The sequence below is a fragment of the Cyprinodon tularosa genome, unplaced genomic scaffold, assembly GCF_016077235.1.
Source record: "Cyprinodon tularosa strain WSP-4 unplaced genomic scaffold, ASM1607723v1 ctg197, whole genome shotgun sequence".
Lineage (NCBI taxonomy): Eukaryota > Metazoa > Chordata > Actinopteri > Cyprinodontiformes > Cyprinodontidae > Cyprinodon > Cyprinodon tularosa.
Window position 1 is genome coordinate 2,034,777 of NW_024038720.1, and position 9,591 is coordinate 2,044,367.

General features: G+C 40.3%; 1 long non-coding RNA gene across 1 annotated transcript; it reads left to right on the forward strand.

The window, feature by feature from the left end:
• The first annotated feature begins 2,310 nt into the window (after positions 1-2,310).
• LOC119782694 lies at positions 2,311-5,081 on the forward strand. The gene is made up of 4 exons (XR_005280698.1): positions 2,311-2,390; positions 3,422-3,496; positions 4,620-4,786; positions 4,854-5,081. It is a non-coding gene; the product is annotated as an uncharacterized LOC119782694 (long non-coding RNA).
• Positions 5,082-9,591: the final 4,510 nt, after the last annotated feature.

A 9,591-nucleotide genomic window follows, 5' to 3' on the forward strand; every position in this document is an offset into this window, starting at 1 on the left:
TAGAGACTGGGGCTTAGATCTCTGTGTGGGCATCTGCTCTGTAGAGGGAGAGAGAACAGCCATGTTATGAGAGGCAGAGGAAAAGTTACCTTGCTTCTTAGAGCTGTTTCTGGCTCGAATTCTGTTATCTAATCTGATGGAGAGACGAATTAAATCTTCGAGGGAGGCTGGTTCATCGAGGGTAGCAAGTTCATCTTTGATTTGTTCATTTAAAGCCATGAAAAATGCTCCTTTTAGAGCGCTCTGGTTCCATCCGGAAGCTGCCGCTTTTACCCGGAAGTTAATTGAAAAATCTGCCACTGAAGAATTACCTTGTTTAAGGTTGAAAAGAGCTCTGGAATCAATCGTTTGGTCTGTCTCCTGGTTAAAAACCTGGGAAATTCAGCAATGAAGTCAGAAAAACGGCAATTTAAACCGTCGTCGATGGCAAATCTTGCCTGAGCCCATTCTAAAGCTCTTCCTGTTAACTGAGAGAGAATGAACGTTATCTTCTTGTAATCTGTAGAAAAACAACCAGGAGAGTTCAGAAAAATCAGCCGGCACTGGAATAGGAATCCCTTACAATCTTTCATGTTACCAGAGAATCTTTCTGGGAGACTAGGATGGAACTCTGATGACGTCACAGGTTGTGAGCTCGGGGGAGGAACTGGACCCGGAAATTGTTGCTGTGCGGATGTAGCGTTAGCTCCATTCAGAAAATTAGAGCAACTCTGTAGCATTTGATTATGAGATCCAACAAGATGGTATAACTCACGAAGCGTTTGGGTTTGTCCTTGGAGAAGAGCTTCCTGCTCGTCCAAACGACGGGTGAGGTGATCTGCTGGGCCTTGAGTTTGGCCGCAGTGTTCTGTCATGATCGGTTCTCTAATGGAGACCCAAAGATGCAGAACACCACTGACGGACACAGGATGAAAAGTTTAACAAGTTTATTTGCACAATCACACTGAATATGCAGAAGGCTGGTTCGGGCCTGGATTCTGGTTTCACCGGAGTCTGCGTGAGAGACAGCACAGTTAAGGACTGTTGACGGGGCCTGGTTTCCAATGAAGCACAGATAGTACCTTGAGGGTTCTTGAGGTTCTCTTTGGGAGAGTCACTGTTGGTTCTGGAGAAGGATTTAGTAGCAGAGTCCGTTAGCTGCTTCAGCGTCTCACGTCTAGTTTGAGCAGACCTTGGCATTGGTTTCCCAGCTCTAGCCCAGAGCTGCTTGGAGGTTGTCTGAGGATCTTCAGGGTTTGGCTCTGAGGGTCGGCTCGGCAGGTTAGCTCTTCCAGAGCTTTCACGGAGGAAGCACGAGTTTCCTAGAGGCACAGAAACAGAGGTTAGAATCCAACTAGGGATTAGAGTCATGGAGATAATCACTGAGATCAAGGCTTTAGCGCTGACCAACTGGAACAACACTGCGGCGTTGAGGCAAGGTCTGAAGACAGCTTATGTAGTGGATCATCTGATGATCTTGATGAGCTGCACCTGTGCAGGAGGCTCCCTCAGAGGATCCACGGCGGACTCTGCTGGAGAAAGATGGGATTTTCTCCAGCTCCCAACAGAATTTTAGGATTTACTTTTCTTATTTATCATTTATGTGCATTGTAAATAAAGTTAATGTAACCAAGGCTTCTAGTTATAGGAAATAAATCATAAAGATATGAAATTTGTAATGACACACCTGTTCAATATTTGACATATTTTATTATGACCAGATATTAATATGTTTGTTAATACTGAGTCCTTATACTTATATGGTTCAAAATGTATTAATTTTCTTAACCCTTTCGATCCAAATACAGCTAAGTGAGAAGAATATAACAGCAAACTGAAACTTTTTATTATTCAGATATATTTAGATATACTTATTAAGCCTGTTGGCTGAACGTGAAAACTTTTTGTTCATCATACTCCAGGATAGTTTTTTACTTAATTAGGAAAATTTTAAAGGGAATGAAAATACGTCAATATTAACACACACACAGAGACATATATATAGATACAGGCAATGACTGGGTTCATTGTTTATTTTTTTGAGTCCTATTTGGATTGAATATTTCAATGTTTATCAGGAACACCACAATATATTTTGCAGAATACATACCAGGTCTATTAGAGAAGCCATTCCATTCAGTACCTCGATGAACTGACGTCAGCCTCTGAATATGCCTGTGTTCTGTCATGCTCAGAACTTGGCCCACACCACAGTCTGCTAAGTATAAATGAAAGTGATCTGCTTCCTTTCATAAATCACGCTGGAAGAATGCATAGCATGTGCAGTATTTTACCAAAGAGGCTAGATGCAAGTCGTGCATGCGTCATTTGTAAGAAGTGAGGGGATAAATAAATCATGAGAAGCCAACTATTCGCCCTCCAACCTTTCGACATGATGCTTCACGATTAAGGTAATGTAATAAAGGTTTACTATGAGGATAGAGGGGCTGGTGAGTCATAGGTCAGCTGTGGGTGTAAGGTGAGAACATTGGAAAGCCTCAAGCGTTTTGGGAGATAATGAGACCTCCTGTATCTCTCAAGCGTCCCAGCATTAGGAAATATTACTTCCTCTTTCCTCTTGTAGCTACAAGGAGCTTGTATCATTCACAGTCTCAGAACAGCTGTTTTAATCATGTTCACAAAACTGGCAGCAATGTCTGTTCAGTGATGGGGTTCTAGGTTTTAAATGCATGAAAGTGGAAAAGGAAAAGAAAAAACTGCTTAAGAGAATTAATAAAAAAAGGAAGCGCATCACAAAGGAAATGCTGGTAATTTCCGGAGGAGAATTCACTCCCAGATGTGCCTGTGAGACAAATTACTGGAAAAGGTGCCAGGGCTTTACTGAAAACCGTCTGGCTCACTGTTTTATTGAAGTTATGATGCTCCACTCAGACACATCATTTAGAGCCACCTGACACTTGAAATATTTATTCAATATTTGTTCGGTTTTCTCACAGGTAAAATATGTATACCACTCTTGGCTTGCGGCTTTTGTCTCTCCCTCCCACAGCACATGGTGACGTGTTTCAATATTTACATGCTTCTGTGGCATCAAAACACTTCACACTTACCAAAAAGACGTATGTGAGGCAGAGTCATTTGCTTTGTTATTCAAAAGGAAGTAAGTCTTCCTTCTTGGAGCATCTAAAGAATGGTCACATGTTCACAAAGGAATCGGAAGCCTTTTTAATCCATCAATTTAGAAAGCAGGCTGATTTTACACGTAAGATTACATAATCCTGTCTTTTTAAAACTGAGTACATTTTAGCTCTTAAATATTTAGCTTCAAGATTAATGACAAGTCTTAAATTAATCTTTTCAAAACATATATACCATTCATATTTTATATCTATTTATATTTACACTATATTTCAAAAATGATTCATTTGCATTTTCACTTTACATTTATGATATCCTTAATCTTAATCTTCCTAATCTGTAGGTTCCAATGTGTTGATGGGCCCAGCAATGGCAGCTCCAACTAGTCTGTGAACATCTGGCTTGGGCAGCTATACTGGTAAGGATGTGAAGATTCACAACAGCCTCACTAATCCCAGGCACTGACATCCCAAGATGTTGTTTTCTCAGCACTTACTACTTTACTCTTTCTACACAAAACTGCTCTTCTATACATACAACAAACATGGTTGTAACCTTTGTATACTGCACAATTCCATCACATGGACACAAAGACACAAAAGCATTTAAACACACCCACTCTCATCTTGCTATTTATAATAAGGACCATGTGTTGACTCTCATTTTGAACCCTTCCTATACCCTTACCATAAATATAGCCCTAAATCTAACTACATAACTGAGACTGAGACTAACTGAGACTAACCCTCAATTAAACCCATTTCACACCTTAGTCCCAAACCTTACCATCTAAATGCCCTTGCTTTATAAAAATCGCCCCACTCCAAAGATTAAAAACTGAAACTGGTCTTAGGTCTTATTCTAAAACAAGAGTACACACATTCACACTCACACCTTATGGCAATTTAGCAAGAATAATAAATTCAACAGCTATGTTGTTGGACTTTGGGAGGAAACCAGGGTTCCTGAAGTGAACCCACTCATGCGCAGGAAGACCATCCTACCTGCATGACCCCAGACTGTCTTGCAAGAATACAATGTTAAGAACTGTCACATGGTGCAGCCGCTCTGCCAGAATCACATCCATGAAATCAAATGTCTTTGTCTGTCATCAAATCCAAAACCATTTGGATTACCACAGAAGTAATGTTCCTATGCCAGACAAAGCCAGGCATGACACTTTTACTAAAAGCCTGGAGCTACTCCAGACATTTTGAATTGAGAAAGCTTTCTGGATGGGAGGGGAAACGTCAATGTCCAGTGGTTTGTATTGAACCTTTTTTGGACTCGTATTAAGTTGTTTAAGCATTTGGCTTTTTTGCCCCTCCGAATCTCTCTTACCAGTGCTGCACCTTGTTTATCGAATGTTAAGTTGTTTTGGCTTGTTGAGCACATCAGCCTGGTTCTGAAGTCCTTACGCTGGATCCATTGCCAGAGAATAGACTTTAAAATCCTTCTGTTAGTATAAAAATCACTGAATGGATCAGCACCTCAATACAACTGACCGTGTCACTGACATTGGCTTTGCCTTCTCCCTCCAGATCATCCTGCCTACATTCGTCTGCTCTGTTCTGATTCCTTCCCTGTCCTCGAATCACCAATACATCCGCATCTGGGACTCTCTGTGTGGCGACCGACGCACTGTTTTGGCAGCCAGCCAGCTGGAACTATCCATTATCTCTGGATTCCAACTGAACTATAAGACCAGGTAAGTGAATCACACGTTTTTGATTATTCACTTCCAGAAATACATACCCTGTTGTTTCCATTCGCAGAGGTTCCTGCCTTAGATGCCGATACTGCTTACTCTGATCCTGTCGTCAATAAACGTTGTGAGAATTCTGTTTGTCCACCTTGATTACTGGATCCTTCAGCTCTGAGCCTGACAATTAGGTCCTTTGGTACTCTGTACACCCAGACATAGAACAATATACAAAGAAGCAGCATTTATCCTATCCCCTACTTATCTGGAGCAAACTCCCAAAAGACCCTAAAAGGGCTGAAAACCTGAGTTCTTTTACATAAAAGTTAAAAACTCTGTCTCTGACTGATGAAGTTAAACTGTTATCTGAGGTATAATTAGTTTAAGTTTGCATTCCAGCGATTTTATTTACTTTACTACCTGCTTTTATCATGTTTTTATCTGTACTTACTTTATTCTGCTTTTGTCTTACGTCCATTGTATTGCTTAATTAAAATAAAGTACTTTGATTTGCCTCTGTACTGAATTGTGCTATAGAAATAAAGTTGCTTTGCCTTGTTCATTCTTGGAATTGCACTCAACTGTCTTTATTTTTTTTATGTACAAGGTGTGTTAATTACTTCTTTCCACAAATTTAAAGGAAATATTTATTGTCTTTCATGGTCTTGGTTCTGTTATGCTTTACTTTGCTCCATGTGTTCTAGTTTTATTGGTTTAATTCCTATTTTGTTGTACTTTCTAGATATATTTTAGTGGTCAGGTTTTTCTTAGTTGTCCTGTGGTACCCTCTTGTGTGTGTTTTCCTTTTACCTTGGCTTCCTCGTAGCCTCCTCTAACACGTGCTCCTTATCTGCTCGTTAGCCCCGCCTTTGTCTCAGTCAGCTATATATACTCTGCCTCTGCTGTCATTCCTTGTTGGTTTCTTATCATTGCTGGTTTCTCAATGCTGTTTTCTTCCTACCTCGTCTCTGCCTGGCTCCTCATGTTCGGTTTACCCTCATGTCTCCATGGTTCTGGTTTGCTTTACATTTTAAGTTGGATTTTTGGATTCCTGCCTTTGTTTACTGTTCATCAATTAAACTGCAAGAAATCTCCTCAGCCTCTCTGCCTCTGCATTTGGGTCCTCAAACCACAACCAAACCCTGACATTGTCACATAAAGAAGAGAGTCAAGGAAGAAGACATTTTACTAGAGGCCAGTAGCATTAACAAAAATGGGTCTTTACAAGTTACGAGTGTTAATTAATTGCTGAGAAAAAAATATATATTAAAGGCAGGGACTAAGAGGGCAAGAACATTTACAGATATGTCAGAATTACTCTAATTCAGAATAGCTTGTGTCTGTATTGTTAGAGGTATCACAGTGCCATGTTTCAGGCCAGAGACAAAACTGCCTTTATAATCTTCATTATTTTAAACATCTAAGCACTAAGTGTTTTAGTGTAATTTGCCCTGTTTTTCATTAACTTAAGCAACCTCTTACACAAATTTACCTTGTCACGTCCACCCAATTTTGTGTGCTAAGTAATTATTTGCCAAAAGAAATTGTCTTTAGAAAACATTTGATGTTTAATGTTGTCATTTGGCACCTAATGACCAGGCTACTTACCCTGTAGGTGTCTGAGGGTCATTGTGTCAACTCAACCATAGTACAGCAGATACAGATACAGTACAGCAGTTTACAGACACTAAACAGAGATGGGACTAAATGTGAGAGGATGATGAGTCCCTCAAAAGATCTCAGAAAATCTTGTCCCTAGTATTTCAAAGATAGGGACAAGACAGAGGAGATTACAAAAGACTACAGGAGGTCTAGAAAAACTCACCTGGCTCCTCAGCATATTTTAAGCTGTCTTCACAAGCATAAAGTTCTTGACCTTTACATTTCCTCTGACTTTTTCTGGACTGACAACACTGCCTACCAGCTAAAGATTGCCTGGCAATTGTTCTTCTTTTTTAGGAAGTTGAAACAGACTGGACTCCCTTCTCAGTTGCTTAGTAACTTTTGCAGGGCGACAGGTGAGTACAGCGTTACATGGCACACACACACAAATGCGCACACAAATAAGCCAATAAGGTCAAACAGACCATCAGCCCTTTTCCACAGTGGACTGTCACTAGCTACGCTTTATGTGTAGCTTCTAAACTACATTTGTATGTAGGTCTTTTTCTTCTATTTGTTTATTCAAGCTTATTTTTATGTCTATTTTCTAAGAGTGTTTTATAATTAATGTTTTTCTTCTTAAGTTTTTTTATATATATATATTTTCTACAGGTATTGTTGATTTCTCAATTAAAAGTGCAAACTAAGCTGGGAATTTCTGCTAAATTTCAGTTTGTTTTCATAATGATATTAACCGGTTTTAAATATATTTTATTATTGATTTACATAATAAAACATGGTTATCAAAAATATAAAGTAGTTTCTAAAGTGTAACAAATAAGGTCCAGAAAGTTGCAGGTATACTCAGAGGAAGTTCAATTTAAGTTCTGTTCTCTGTTCTGTTCTGATCTCTAAAGGATCAGGAAAGCAGTGTCTAACTTAAGTAAAAGTACCATCATAAGTAATTTCATACTAGATATGGATTTCTGAGAGCATACAGTTGGATAATGGAGGTTAATCTGGAGCTTCAACCAAATCGGGCCTACGGTTATTTCTTTAAAATTTACTGTTTCCTGGAAAGTAATCATTAAGTTCTAGAAATTACCCTTTGAGTTAACTGAAGATAAGAAATTAGAAGAAAGTAGTAAAGTTTGCTACAGGAAAGAAATTAGTATATTCTAGGAAGGTTTAAGGAGATTAGCCATTTAGCTTGATTAAAGCCATCAAAAGACATAGTATTTTTGGAGGAGTCCTAGATACATTCAACAGAGTAACTAATTTCAGTTAAAGTCCCACAAAATTACATAGTAAGGTATTGTCATGTAGGATAATCGAAGACTAACTGTAATCCTGCAGTTTGCTTACAATGAAGTAATACCTTCATTGACCTGCTTTAGCAAGGTAAATAAAGTGCTGTCTGCATCTTTCCAAGAAAGAGTGCTATAAGTATAATGTCCTTTGATTACCCAGTGCATGTAAGGCAAGTCAGGGTGATTTACTTGCTCAGGAATTCAAGAGGTTCCAGCTGGAGGCCTTGACAAGCGACTAGATCAAAGACTATATGACATTTAGACCACAGTTTAGGAAACTTAAGGGATGTTTGGCTAACCAGGTAGTCAGCAGCACAGGAGCACCAGAAGGGACTGTACTCTTACCATAATTTTTAATTTTTTTCACCTCACAATTCCAGTACAACACAGACTCCTGTCATCTGCAGAAAAACTTGGTTGACCCTGCAGTGGCTGTGCGCATTAGAGCTGGAAAGAAGCTAGGTAGGCCTACATTGCGCTGGTGGAGTGCCTTGTGGCGTGTGAAAACAACAACACCATCCCATAGCATCTGATAAGAAAAGTTGAACAGCTGGTCTAACTTCCAGACTTCCTCACCAACAGACCTCAGTCAGTCCAGGTTGGAGAGAACACCTCAGATCTCACCACCCTAAGCACAGGCTCCCCTCAGGGCTGCGTCTTGAGCCCACTGCTTTTCACTCTGATGACACATGACTGTGTCCCCAGGTTCACCACCAATCACATTGTGAAGTTTGCAGACGACACCACAGTGGAGGGCCTCATCAGAGACAACAATGACCAGGACTACAAAGAGGAGGTGGAGCAGCTGGTGGGCTGGTGCAGAGACAAAACCTGATCCTGAACGTGGAGAAGACGAAGGAGGTGATTGTCAACTAAATGAAGAACCGGCCTAACCATGCTCCACTGCTCCTCAACAGCTCAGCTGTAGAGGTTGTCAGAAGCACCAAATTCCTGGGGATGCACATCACAGACAACCTCACCTGGACTGTAAACACCACCTCACTGGTCAAAAGTGCTTTCACTTTCTGTGGGGGATGAGGTGAGCCCACCTGCCTCCACCCATCCTGACGACCTTCTACAGAAGCACCATAGAGAGCGTTCTGACCAGCAGTCTCACTGTGTGGTGTGGAGGCTGCAGCACCTCAGACTGGCAGAAGGTGAAAAGAGGGGTGAGAACAGTAGAGAAGATCATCGGGGTTCCTCTTCCCTCCATAACAGAAATTTCATCCCAGTGCTGTGTGTCCCGAGCCCGTAACATCATCAATGACCCCTGACACCCCCAACATGCACTGTTCTCCCTGCTGGCCCCTGGGAAGACACTTTGTAGCTTACGGTGCAGGTCCAGAAGGTTCTGCAACAGCTTCTTCTTTTCCACTGCAATCAGATTGCAGAACTGTTGAGAAAATTCAAAATCATGTCACAGACTCTTCATCACACTGATAACACAAAACAAAATTCTGCATGTTTGCACCATACATATTTAATGCTCTGAACTTCCATATCAATGCTTTTTTGCACCATGCCTTTTCTCCCACACTGTTTGCATTTGATTATTGCTGCACTTTATGGACTGGAAATGTTCTGAGAGCTGTTTAAAACGAAATTGCATGAAAATAGTCTAAGTCTACACATCAGACTGGGATGCAGATACAATTTTAAAGCCTTCTTAAAATACAGAGCAGAGGAGACTGTATTTCTTCTGAAAGCTTGGATCATTCAAATCTTTTAGCAAGAAGTTACAAATCCTCCAGTTTGTTATAGAGGCTGAGGAAGGTAAAGGTTGGCTCTGTTTTTGTGTTGCCTGTAGAGCCACTGGAAATTATTGTACAACAAAAATTTCTTGATAAAATGTAATTTGTAAGAACATTGCATGATATATATCATTTAAGTTCCGTTCTA